The sequence below is a fragment of the Schistocerca serialis genome, chromosome 5, assembly GCF_023864345.2.
Source record: "Schistocerca serialis cubense isolate TAMUIC-IGC-003099 chromosome 5, iqSchSeri2.2, whole genome shotgun sequence".
Classification (NCBI taxonomy): Eukaryota; Metazoa; Arthropoda; class Insecta; order Orthoptera; family Acrididae; genus Schistocerca; species Schistocerca serialis.
Genome location: NC_064642.1, coordinates 217453348 through 217467588, shown reverse-complemented (window position 1 = coordinate 217467588; position 14241 = coordinate 217453348).

Sequence of the window (14241 nt, the reverse complement as noted above, 5' to 3'; positions counted from 1 at the left end):
CAAAAATGCTCTTGCTGAGCCTCCAGGCCATCACAATCTGCCCTTGTCAAATTCAGATAAATCGTGCACCTTCCCCTTTCTACACAAGGACAGCATGCTCACTGATAGTACTACAGGGGCTGCCAAATCCAAACTTACATATGAATCACTGTTAATTATGTCCTAGCATCATCTTATAGATTGCGACACATGATGGTAATGCCAACTTGTGTTCCTAATGAGATTTGTCTTTGTAACAGGTACTTATTGAACAACCTTCATAAAATTTTGTGGAAAATAAATCAAAACTGGCATTCGCATTGTAATTCCACTCCACTTACCCATGTAGTGTTTGTTTTTTTCCCCCCACTCTGCAGTGGAATGTGCACCGATATGAAACCTGGCAGATCAAACCTGCGTGAGACCAGGATGTTTGCCTTTGGCAGGTAAATGCTCTACCAACTGTGGTACCCAAGCACGATTCAGAACCTATTGTCACAGCTTTCCTCTCACCAGTATTTCATGTCCTTTCTTCCAAGAGTGCTAATGTGCGGGTTTTGCTGGAGAACTTCTGTGAAGTTTGGAAGGTAGAAGATTAGGTAATGAGGGAAGTGTTGCCGTGAGAACAGGTGTTGAGATGTGCTTGGGTAGTTCAGTCGATAAAGCAGAAGCCTACAAAGACAAAGGTCCCAGGTTCAAGACCTGGTCCAGCTCAAAGTTTTGATCTGCCGGGAAGTTTAAATAATGTACATTGTTTTGACTTCTTAACATAGCTTATTTTATATTACAGTGAAGTTGCTTGAAAATAAAAACTTAAAGGTAAGTTTGCACACTTGTTAGTGACTTTCTCTGCAGAAAATCTGGTACACAGTTGTATCAAATGTCAGACACCTTCTCTTGCTATATAGGCCACACAGATAAAAGCACGAGATAATCAGTTAACCTGATTGTGACAGAACGCCTGTAAGTGCAGTGAAAAGCATTGTAAAAACTTGTGTATTGTTGTGGACTTCTTTGCCAACTTGACAGCAGGTTATCTGAACACATCAAAACAAATAAAGCATTCATTAAAGTGATGAAATCGGTTTTTGTTTTATGACATAATGCCAATATGAAAACTTCTTTTAGACAACAGTATGAAATAAGATTGCTACTCACCACACATAGTAGGCTCTTGAGTAGCAGGTGCACACATTCAGACAAGCAAAACCTGAGCGCACATGGGTTAGGGAGGGAGGTAAGGCATAGCGGATCACAATTGGGGAAGGTGTTTAGTGCTACCCATGGAAGAGTTGAATGAACAGGGACATGGTGGGGAAAGGTGTGAGCTGCCAGGAGTAGAATAGGGTTGGTGTGCTGGGGAAAGAGAAGCAGACAAGGGAAAGGACTATGCAGGTGTGCAAGGAGGGGATGGGGGGGGGGTTGTTTTATAGAAGGCACCCATGCCCGTGAGGCAGGAGTGAGAGTAGGTAGGGACATAGAGACATGTGGAGGACAGGAATAGCGAAGAGTGTGTTACAGGAATGAAGGATATGTTGCAAGGAGAGTTCCCGCCTGAGAACTTCAGCACAGTCTCATGATACTGCATTTAGCACCCCACCATGTTTCTAATTCGGAAAAATCCAATTTTCATAGTATACTCTGCTCCAAATATGAAGCACAAGTGTTTCATACACATCTGAGACAATGGTGGGAACCTCACGAATATGCTAAGAAGATATTAACAAACGTATAGCAGAATGTCATCTTAATGAGCAATTCAGTCCTGTTGCTCTTTACAATAAAATGTAAATGACTAATAATTATTTTGATACTTAAAAGCAACAGTTCTGTATTATCAATTACAGAACTTATATATGATGTCCTTTATCCCTTAATTTCCTGAATTTTTTGGAATTGGATATTTTACTTTATTTTTAGTTTCCTGACATTTTCTACATCTCAGTAACGCATACAAACTATTATTTGACTTTTCTCTGTCTTGTGGGTCTGTAAAATGTTTCCATGTGGACATACTTGACACTTATCTGCATATTTTAATTTTTTTTCTGTGACATTGTAATTCAATTACAGGTGTTGTTGTTGAGCAGATTTCAATGTAAATAAGGAAAATCTGGACAAAATCTTTTTAATAACCCCTTTATAACAAACAGGCAGAAGTTAATTTGCAGTAATTTGACTTTGAGAGGGTATACTTCAAAACATTCTACACACAATTCTACATCACATTTCCCATATTTTGTGTAAACTGCTGAAGACTTCTATTTGCAGTATAAACCTACACACCTTATCTTTTTCTCAGTTTTCTTGATGTAGTGTTTTATATCATTGAATCTTGGTATCACTCGGAACATGTGATTTGTAAGTGCCTATAGGACTGGTAGAAGGCCTCCCTGCTCCTTTTACAGGATTCATACGTTTCTCTTTAGGTAAACTTGTACAAATTCTATGCTAAATTCAAGCTGAGGTAGTCCTAGCTCATGTTCCATTATGTACAGATAAGTCAATCAAAGTGAAGACCATTACCATTTCTTGTTTCAAATGTGTGTATTATAAACTGCAATAATTGAGGGGGGGGGGGGGGGTGATGCTCACTTGCGACAAGGTGGGTGATACTCCTGTCACTATAATGCTCCATAAAAGTCTGAATATGGTACAAGGTTGCTTTTTCCACCAAGATCTCTTTTTACAGACTGATGACAATTTGAAGTGACGAGGTGTGCATTTTATCTGTTGTGTCCAGTGGTGACTGAAAGACAAGACAGTTGATACTGGAGCCTTCATTTTGACCTCTGAAGGTGACTTATTGCCTCATAATTTCAAGGTGGTGATGTATCACTGTGATGTCAAGCCGTATATTCCTCCTCCTATGCGTGCTACAAATTTGTGCAATTTGGTCATACGTTCACATTGCCCCATTTGTAGGGATTATGGCCATCAGTTACACATGAATGTTCCTTTTGCCCTTCTCCCCATCTGTCAACTGTGGTGAGCACCATTCCCCGTGTTCGCCAGACTGCACCATTGTCAAACAAGGAAAGAAAATCCGGGACTACAAATCCCTTGACCACCTCACATATCAAGAGGCCAAGAAGAAACATGATAGCTTTCATCCTACATATATGACGACGACGTATGCTACTGTTACAACAATATTGTCTTTAGTGACGGTTCCACTGCCCTCCAGGTCTTTTATGTTTCGCCCTCAGGGCCGCACGATAACACCCACTCCCTTGGTGGTGGAGGGTCCTACTCCTCATGCTTCCCCACATCCCCTTTGGGAGTGTCGACTCCCTGTCTGATTGGGATGTCAGCCCCCAACCCCACCAGAAGAAATCAATGCCCTCCTCCGGTATCCCTTACGAAGATGGGGTCTTTCAGGACATTCCCTTTCTACGACTCTGCTGATCTGCAATTGGATGCCAGCCGGTCACTGAAGGAGCCACAGGTTGCATGTTATACGGCTATATTCTCTTCCTCTGCCCCAGAATCTGGAGCAGACAAGTCCTCACTTAAGTCTAAATCATTTAAGGACAAGGAGGATAGGTGGTGGTGGTGGTAGTAGTAGTAGTAGTAGTAGTAGTAGTAGTAGTCCTAGGCCTCCAAAAAGAGGAAGACTCTTACGCCATCAGATCCCACATGCCTCTGTATCCAAGACAGTGTGATCCTCCAGTGGAATTGCAGTGGTTTTTTTCTGCCACATGGCTGTGCTATGACATCTCTTGTGTGCTTCCCTTTTTAGCATTGCCCTCCAGGACATTTCTTTCCCAGCAGTGTGTACGCCTACCCACCAGGCTATTGGAACTGTCTTAAGAATCACACAGTCTATGAAAGAGCATTTGGTAGTGTTTGCATCTACATTCTGGGTTCTTTCTACAGCAAACACATGCCACTCAACACAGCTTTGAAGGCTGTAGCTGTTCATGTGAAGACATCTCTGGAAGTTACCATCTGTAAGATGTATCTCCCTCCCAATGACCATTTCCTCAGCTCCCTCCACTCTTCCTAATACTGACTTCAATGCCCGCAACACTTTGTGGAGTGCAACAACGACTACTGGTTGCAGTAAAGCTGTCAAAAACTTGCTCACGAGCTTGATCTTTGCCTCTTGAATACTAATGTTCCCAAACACTTTTAGTGTGGCATGTAGGTCTTATTTGGCGATTGACCTTGCCATTTGCACACCATATCTTCTCCCGTACCTCCATAGGAGAGTCCATAATAACCTGTGTCACAGGGATCATTTTCCAATTATTTCAACCCTTCCTCATTTGTCTCTTGCCTTTCCAAAGCTGATTGGGCTGCTGTTGTCCTTCGCACCCCACCACATGGAGGTATCGATGCAGTTGTCCAGGGCACATCTGCAGCCATTCTTTCAGCAATTGACATTGACTCCGTGATCTTGTTGTCCTTGAATACCCCCCCCCCCCCCCTCCCCAACTGGAAGATAGTACTTTGGTGGACCCCCAAAATCACTATAGCCATTAGAGACCACAGGAAAGCTAATGCCATAAGCAACATCCTACAGTGGACCACATCATTACCTTTAAATGACTCTTTGCCCAGGTCAACCACCTCATAAAACAACAGAAATGAGAATGCTGGGAGTGATTTGATGCTACCATTTAACCATGTGCCGCACCTTCGCAGGTTTGACACCTCTGAGGATACTAGTACCCTTTGGGTGTACCTGGTAGGTCTGTGAATGGAGACGTCTGCACTAATCCAGACACTCTTGCCAAATATTTTGATTTCATTAAGCTTGAGCCTCTGCATGTGAGAATTATCAGTCTGCATTTCATGTCCTCAAACAGTGGGCAGAGCGACTCCCTTTACTATTTACTCCACGTCACCTGGAACCTTACAATGCACCATTCAGTGAGTGGGAATTCCTCAGTGCGCTAGCCCTTTGCCCTGACACAGCTCCAGGGCCAGACAGCATCCACTGCCAAATGCTCAAACACTTATCAGTTGATTGTCAACATCACATCCTTGCCATTTTCAACCGCATCTGGAGCAAGGGTTAGTTCCCATCTCAGAGGCGAGAAAGCATGGTTGTCTCAGTACTGAAACCAATAAATACCACCTTAAGATGGACAGCTATTGCCCAATTAGCCTTATTAAAGTTTTTTGCAAATTGCTTGAATGTACAGTGAGCTGACAGCTGTGTTGGTACATTGGCGTCTTTTGGCTCCGTCCAAGAAGAGTCTCGCCGAGGCTGTTCTGCTGCTGAAAATTTGGTCTGCCTGTAGTCTGCGATTCGGTCAGCTTTTGCCCGGCATCAACATCTTATTGCTGTTTTCTTTGACTTGCTTAGGGCTTAAGACACAACAAGGAATCATCACGTCCTTGCTACCCTCCTTGAGTAGGGTCCCTGGAACTAACTCTCAGTTTTTGTCCAGAACTTCTTGTCTCACCATGCTTTACAGGTTCAGATGGGTGCATCCCACAGTACTCATCATGTACAAGAGAATGAGGGCCGTTACGGCTCTGTATTGAATGTGCCCCTTTTTCTAGTGACTGTCAATGGTCTAGCTTCAGCTGTGGGGTTTACGGTTTCGCCCTCTCTGTATGCGGACGAATTTTCCATCTACTATTTCTCAACTGTGGTTGTTGTTGAACTCCGACTTCAGGGTGTTACACGACAGGTGCAGTCCTGGGCTCTCACCCATGGCTTCCAGTTATCTGCCACCTATACATGTCGTATACATCTGTTGCTGTCATATTGTCCATCCCTAACCAGAACTCTGCCTTGAGGATGAAATGCTCAGTGTGGTGGAGACTTATCATTTTGTGGGTTTGGTCCCAATCTTCGCCAACTTAAGCAAACATGCTGGTCACAGCTTAACACACTATGCTGTCTCAGTAACGCAACCTGGGGTGTAGACCGCTCTACATTTTTGCAGTGCTGCAAAGCTCTGACCATGTCACATCTTGACTATGGGAGCCTGGCATATGGCTCAGCATCACCTTCAGCAATACTGATGCTGGGCTCTATACACCATTATGGGATCTGACTTGCAACAGGTGCCTTTCGGACCAGTCTGTGAACAGACTACTCGCAGATGTGGATGTCCCTCCCATGTAGACCATGTGACAACAATTGCTGCTCAACCATGCTACACTTTTGCTGCTCCCATGAACATCTGAACTATGATGTCAGTTTTTTTTAGTAGGGAGATCTACCTCCCACAACAGAGGCTAACAGCTGGAATCATGTTCGCAGTTTGCATGTGGAGTCTCCACACTGAAATCTCTTTTCCCCAATGTCATCTATTGTCAGGGAGACATCGCGTGCACCCCCATGGTGTGTGTCTCGTCCTCAGATCTGCCTCGACCTTGCCTTTCGACTGAGAGTGAATAGACCTTACATTTTTTTCTCTGTCTGTTCCTGGTCGTCCTTGATGCATTTCTAGTCTCAGACGTGGTGTACAGTGTTGACTCTATTGTCAACTGATGAATTGGTGTTGCCTACATATATGCAAGATACAGTGAACTACTCTCCCTGCCAAATGGATGCAGTATATTCACTGCAGAATTTGTGGCCATTGCCTGAGCCCTTAGCCACCTTCGTTCTTGCACTAGTAAGTGCTTAATCAGCAGTGACTCCTTGAGTAGTTTTCAGGCTGTCGGCCAGTGCCACCCTCTACACCCATTGCTTGTGACTATCCAAGATCGCCTGAATGACCCCCATCATGCTGGACAGTCAGTTGTCTTTGTATGGACCCCTAGTTACTTTGGGATCCAAGGGAATGAACAAGCTGACTGATTAGCCAAGTTGGCTACCAGGATATTGACTTTGGAGATGGGGGTACCAGAACTGGATCTTTGGTTGACTCTATGCTGACAATTGTTTGAGGCTTGCAATGTGTATTGGTGTGCTCTGGTTTCTCCAAATAAACTGTGAACCATAAAGGAGACCACAACCATGTAGCAGTCTTCCCTTTGTGCTTCTCACCGGGAATCCATGTCCTCTATCAGCTTTGCATTGCCACATCCTCTGACACAAGGGTCCAACCTATTGTTGGTGTGGTGCCTGCTTCATGGTGGCCCATATCCTACTTGACTGCCCTAATTTGGTCAACTTTAAAGTTGAAACCTTAAACTTGCTGAAACAGCACCTGTGGTGCTGGAGGACTATGCGAAAGTGATTTGATTTTACGTTTTACTTGTTAAAGTGGGTTATAGCCCTCTCTGTTGCACAGGGCACATTAGCCTCATCGGATGCATGAGGGAGGCCTTTCACTTGCTCTGACCGAGCAAAGGCTGCCATTGCTTCGTGGTCAGGCCTGGCTCCTGCCCTTCCTACCTTTTAAAAACTTGTTAGTCTTTTACATCTGTTGAGGGTTCACAGACTTGTTGCCATTGTTCTCTTTCCTGAAGTTGTATCTTGTCCATGTAGGTAGTTTTCTTATGGTAAAGAAAGAGCATGAAGGCACTGGTCGGATGCAGAAGGTGTGTCTCCGATCGCATAATGTACCCAGGGAACCTCCAGATACTTTCTCCCACCTTCACCCTTTTAAACCTCTCTCACTTCCACTTGATTCTATCTCTTGGTTTTCTTGGTTCTCAGACTTGGGTACAATCAAGTCAATTGGGATTTGTCTTTTGTGTCCTTCCTCTCTTTGGACTATTCCTGGCTTGACATACCAAGGATTAAGGGACCAATGACTTCATAGTTTGGTCCCTGTAACCCCATCTTTCCTCATCACCTGAATCATCATCCATGAAACTGCTGAATCAGGGGGCGGAATGTAAATTACATTAGCCCAAGGAGCATTTGTTTCCTCAGACAAGATGTTTGACAACCTGCAGAGTCAAACCTGGCTGTAAAGACTCCATAAGACCTCTTATGAAATAAAAATTGAAAAAGAAACAAAATCATTTTCTATCATGTTACTGCCCAGCATGCCCATGTGGACACAACTGAAATACTCACTTCATAAACAGTAAGTGAACTGACAGATAGTAACATCTGTAAAATGGAACTCTCAACAAACATATTTAATTTACAGCAAATAGTTTCGCTTGGAAAAACCAAAGAAGTCCTTCATCAGTATGCTCAATTGCTGTTGTCAAAGCACTACCTACAGATCAGACAGCAGAGGATGCTGGGAATGGAAGTGTGTAATCAGCTCATGACACATTGGCTGCTGAGACAAGCCCCTCCCCCTTTTCCTGGAGCAGCCATTTTACAGTGTACAAGAGAAACAAAAACCTGATTTCCAAGTGCCTGCTAGTCATTGAGAAACTGCTCAATGCCAGTATATCGTGAGCAACATATATGGTGAGCTCGGTACAATGGGGCATGTATCTGCAGCAGTGCAAAAGAGCCAGTCATCTGGCTGTGACCATGTTCTGCATGTAATGTACCTTCTTATATGAGTATGGCCACAAGAAATAAGTTTCTGACCCATTGATGATACAGCCTGACCAGTGTGTTCTGTAACAATGTAAAGTGATTGCTGTACCTGCAACACTAACACAGTTGTGAGGATTGTATATTCACAAAGTATCTAGTGCTTGTCACTGACAATCCTTGGTATGTCAAGCCAGGAATAGTCCAAAGAGAGGAAGGACACAAAAGACAAATCCCAATTGACTTGATTGTACCCAAGTCACTGACAGTACAGTGGTGGTTTGTACAATTTGCTTTTGTCTTCACAGAGCTTTCACAAGCTTTGGGAAGTCACTTGAATAGTTTTACTTGCATAGTCAAAAACAAGATTTATTTTCTTTCTTTTTCTAGCAGTAGAAAATGCCAGTAGAGTATACTTTAAGTCGATTTGATGCATTTCTTTTAGCCTACCAGTACAGAATGCATCTTGCACAGTTTTTGATGAAACATTGTAGTCAACCAAAATATTGTCAGTGGCGTTGGGGATTGATGCAACATTTTCTTCTTTGAATGCCACAAAACTTGAGAATTCTTAATGTATTTTCCTGCAGTGTTCATCTGCAAAAGCGAGCTGTTAGATGGGTGCTCTTCCCCTGCTGTCAGTTGCACATTGTAAGGTAGCTCTCGCAGAAAGGGTAAGTGATAATGAAGTGTAGAGGAAGTGACTTCTACCTATATGTGGCAGCACTGCCAAGTTGTAGAATGTGTTGTTGCAGACAACACCTAATAAAATTCTGTGGAGACATTGCAGTTTGGAGCACAGTGGCTATGACCATCCAGCATAACTTGTGACAAGGTGTCTGGAAGAGGACTAAATCTAATTGGCAGCTAGTGCTTTGTAGAGCTGGGTGCAAAGAATATTTCAAAACTTTCTGGTGGGACATGTACTGTGACATGTCTTTGTTTTGTCAGCTAATATTGTCCAAGCTCTGCCTTTCATTGCATTACTTGTTGTTTTGAGTAGTTGTGTTTAACCGGATGCAAGGAAGTGCAGAAATTTGCTCTTGACCCACCAAAGACCGCAAAGTTGCACACGTCATACCAATATTCAAGAAAGGCAATAGGAGTAATCCACAAAATTGCAGGTCCGCGCCATTAACTTCGATATGCAGCGTATTTTGGAACATATATTGTGTTTGAATATTATGAATTACCTCGAAGAAAATGGTCTATTGGCACATGGTCGACACTGATTTAGAAAACATCGTTCTTGTGAAACACAAGTAGCTCTACACTAGCAAGAAGTGTTGAGGGCTATCGACAAGGGATTTCAAATTGATGCCATATTTCTAGATTTGCACACTGTACCTCACAGGCAGCTTGTAATCAAATTGCGTGCTTACGGAATATTGTCTCAGTTATGTGACTGGATTCACGATTTCTTGTCAGAGCCCACATTTCGTAGTAACTGATGGAAAGGCATCAAGTAAAACAGATGGTGTTTTAGGCCCTCTGTTATTCCTTACACACATAAACGATTTAGGAGGCAGTCTGAGCAGCCATCTTAAGTTGTTTGCAGATGATGCTGTTGTTTATCATCTAGTAAAATCATCAGAAGATCAAAACAAATTGTAAAATGATTTAGAAAAAATATCTGTAAGGGGTGCCAATTGGCAATTGACCCTAAATAATGAAAAGTCTGAGGTCATGCCCTTGAGTGCTAAAATGATTTCGTTGAACCTCAGTTGTGTGGTAAATCAGTCAAATGTAAAGGCTGTAAATTCAACTAAACACCTAGGAAGTACGATTACAAACAACTTAAATTCGAATGTTGTGGGAAAGAGGAACTAGAGGTAAGAGTACTGCTGCACGGTGTGGGATCCTTACCAGATAGGATTAATGGAGAACATCAAAAAAGTTCAAAGAAGGGCATCATGTTTTATATTATCTAGAAATAGGGGAGAAAGTGTCATGGTCATGATATAGGATTTGGGGGTGGACATCACTAAAACAATGGTGTTTCTCATTGTGGCAGGATCTTCTTACAAAGTTTCTGTCACCAACATAGTAGAAAAAACAATAAAATTAATGGCTTACTGAAAATTCTGTAGAAGGAAAAAAGATGTCTAAAGATGGTTGAAAAGGGAAGGATTGGTTGGTTAAAGCAACTTGATGATCAAGCTAAGTCTTTCTTTTGAACAATGTGTAAATGAATGGATATGAACTTATGGAATATTTGTTACTTTATGTTGCCTCTCATTAGAAAACTATGTAGTCTTCAAAGTGTGGTGGACAGATAGTCTTACACTAAGGCATCTTTTGCCTTAGGCTGCTTATGCAGCAGAGAACAGTACTCAACCTGGAGACAAACTAGCTGCTCTTTGTTGCCTGGAAGAAGCTGTGTCACTGACCAGAGCTTCTAGTCCTTAGCTTCCTGGCATATTAGCCTTTGCCTCAACAAGGACAGCAGGGCATACAGGGGACAGCACATTGTGTGATTTAAAAAACTGCTCACTCGCTCATTTTGACCTGCCTAATGTACACTCCTGGAAATTGAAATAAGAACACCGTGAATTCATTGTCCCAGGAAGGGGAAACTTTATTGACACATTCCTGGGGTCAGATACATCACATGATCACACTGACAGAACCACAGGCACATAGACACAGGCAACAGAGCATGCACAATGTCGGCACTAGTACAGTGTATATCCACCTTTCGCAGCAATGCAGGCTGCTATTCTCCCATGGAGACGATCGTAGAGATGCTGGATGTAGTCCTGTGGAACGGCTTGCCATGCCATTTCCACCTGGCGCCTCAGTTGGACCAGCGTTCGTGCTGGACGTGCAGACCGCGTGAGACGACGCTTCATCCAGTCCCAAACATGCTCAATGGGGGACAGGTCCGGAGATCTTGCTGGCCAGGGTAGTTGACTTACACCTTCTAGAGCACGTTGGGTGGCACGGGATACATGCGGACGTGCATTGTCCTGTTGGAACAGCAAGTTCCCTTGCCGGTCTAGGAATGGTAGAACGATGGGTTCGATGACGGTTTGGATGTACCGTGCACTATTCAGTGTCCTCTCGACGATCACCAGTGGTGTACGGCCAGTGTAGGAGATCGCTCCCCACACCATGATGCCGGGTGTTGGCCCTGTGTGCCTCGGTCGTATGCAGTCCTGATTGTGGCGCTCATCTGCACGGCGCCAAACACGCATACGACCATCATTGACACCAAGGCAGAAGCGACTCTCATCGCTGAAGACGACACATCTCCATTCGTCCCTCCATTCACGCCTGTCGCGACACCACTGGAGGCGGGCTGCACGATGTTGGGGCGTGAGCGGAAGACGGCCTACCGGTGTGCGGGACCGTAGCCCAGCTTCATGGAGACAGTTGCGAATGGTCCTCGCCGATACCCCAGGAGCAACAGTGTCCCTAATTTGCTGGGAAGTGGCGGTGCGGTCCCCTACGGCACTGCGTAGGATCCTACGGTCTTGGCGTGCATCCGTGCGTCGCTGCGGTCCGGTCCCAGGTCGACGGGCACGTGCACCTTCCGCCGACCATTGGCGACAACATCGATGTACTGTGGAGATCTCACGCCCCACGTGTTGAGCAATTCGGCGGTACGTCCACCCGGCCTCCCGCATGCCCACTATACCCCCTCGCTCAAAGTCCGTCAACTGCACATACGGTTCACGTCCACGCTGTCGCGGCGTGCTACCAGTGTTAAAGACTGCGATGGAGCTCCGTATGCCACGGCAAACTGGCTGACACTGACGGCGGCGGTGCACAAATGCTGCGCAGCTAGCGCCATTCGACGGCCAACACCGCGGTTCCTGGTGTGTCCGCTGTGCCGTGCGTGTGATCATTGCTTGTACAGCCCTCTCGCAGTGTCCGGAGCAAGTATGGTGGGTCTGACACACCGGTGTCAATGTGTTCTTTTTTCCATTTCCAGGAGTGTATTATGCTAAATTTCATGTAACTCCTTTCATGGTCTTTGTAGGTGAACCAGTGTGTGCTGTGGTGTGAAGTGCATTGAGGGAACTGACATTACTGGTTGGAATACCTCTCTCCTGTTCAACTGCCCTCAAGATCACACATACCTCTGTGACACACACAGTAAATTGTACAATAATATAAGATAAATCACAAAGCAGCCAAGATTGTTTACATCCTTAAAGCCAGCAGCAAACTGTGGAATAATTTTGGATTACTGTTATTTTGAAAATAAAATCTGGAACATATCTCCTTACTATTGTAAATGTAAAAGAATTCTGGGTTTCATAACCAGAATGGCACCCAGTTCCACCTCGTTCATTTGATGACACAAAATGCCAGTAGACTTATGTATTTTGTCGTTAAGACCAGACAAAAGCCTGTGTACCTGAGGCATGAGATTTTGCTGCTGAGTTGCAGGAAGCAGCTGAGAACAGCTGTGATGTCAGCTGAGTAGCCATCTGTGTTTGTGTAAGTCCCTCATGATGGATGTTCAGATGAGGCAGTTTTGCTCACTTGCCTATGTGACACTCCAGAAAATGCAGTAGATGGTGGCTATAGTATGTGTGTAACATTTGGCTCCAAAATTTTTGATTGATTTTGTGTTAGTTAATATGGTTATTGCCAAGATATCCATAGCATAACTTAAGGGTATCCTTTGTATTATTTTACACCTCACAATAATACTGCATAACTAATTTTATTACTTTCACTAAATAAAAAAATTAATTTAATTTCTATAGTCTTAGTCATTTTGACATTTGTGAAGAAGGTAATTAGTTCAGGTGATGCTTTCTTGGAAATGTGTGAGGATATCCCCTGATAAAATAGTCTTGTCTTTTAATCCACTGATCCCAACCCCATTGTTGTTCCAGATTTTAATAATACTTTATAATGAGTTGTTCCTTCCCTTATATGCCCCCTCTGTGACCAGTTTCCTTATAATTTCTGACACTACTCGTTTACATGTAGTTTTCCATTACATATTTCACTGCCTTCTGTTACACTCTTAACTGCTTTGGCACATCTCTCTGTGGGGGCAACTAGCATCTGTTCTTATTAGGAAGAAGTACACCTGTTCCCTCTCTTCCATCCTTCAGTACCTTCATTAGCAAGTGAAGACACACAAGTGCTTTGTGTACTATCTCACCTATGTGCATACCCAAGGCATTGAGCACTGTTGTCCTGCTGTGTTGTTATCCTTGAACCCTGTGATAAGTATTCCTGCTATTGGTGAATGTTACTAGTTGACTCTTCTTTGCTTTCACCAGCATTCCATTTATCAGTATCCATTTGCTGGTGACAAGAAAGTCCTTTTGCAACAGGTCACAATCCTGAAGTCCCAATGATGCATTCCAATATTTCAACATCTCAAGTGTTCTCTCAAGTGCCATAATTTAGTACAAATTGAAATGGGCCACCAGTAGTGTTCCTTGCTGTAATGCTCAGTTTTCTGAGTGCCACAAATACATTCAGCAAAATAAATGGTAATAGAAAGTAAAGAACTGCACTTCAGGCAGTGGCAGAAGGTGAGACCTCAATTCCACCTGAAGGTAATTTCTGCATCCATGAACAACTATTCTCTCTACCTTATAGTGCATATTACCTTGTATGCACTCCTCCTGCGGGTCCAGGGATTAGAATAGGCCCGAGGTATTCCTGCCTGTCGTAAGAGGCGACTAAAAGGAGTCCCTCCCCCTCAAGGGGGTAGTTAGCGCCTGCGTCCGGAGACGGACGGTTCCACGGCCTATATTTGTGGTCATTTTGGTTTTTCACTTCTTCTCGTTTCTTCTCTCCTTTGGTTAGTTCCTTACTTTGTTCTTCTCCATCTCACTGTCTTCCTTAATCTTTCCCATGCCCGCTTCTCCTTGCCTTCTCTGGTCTCCGCCTTGGCGTTTGAGACAGTCTGTCCTCTCTCTCCCTTC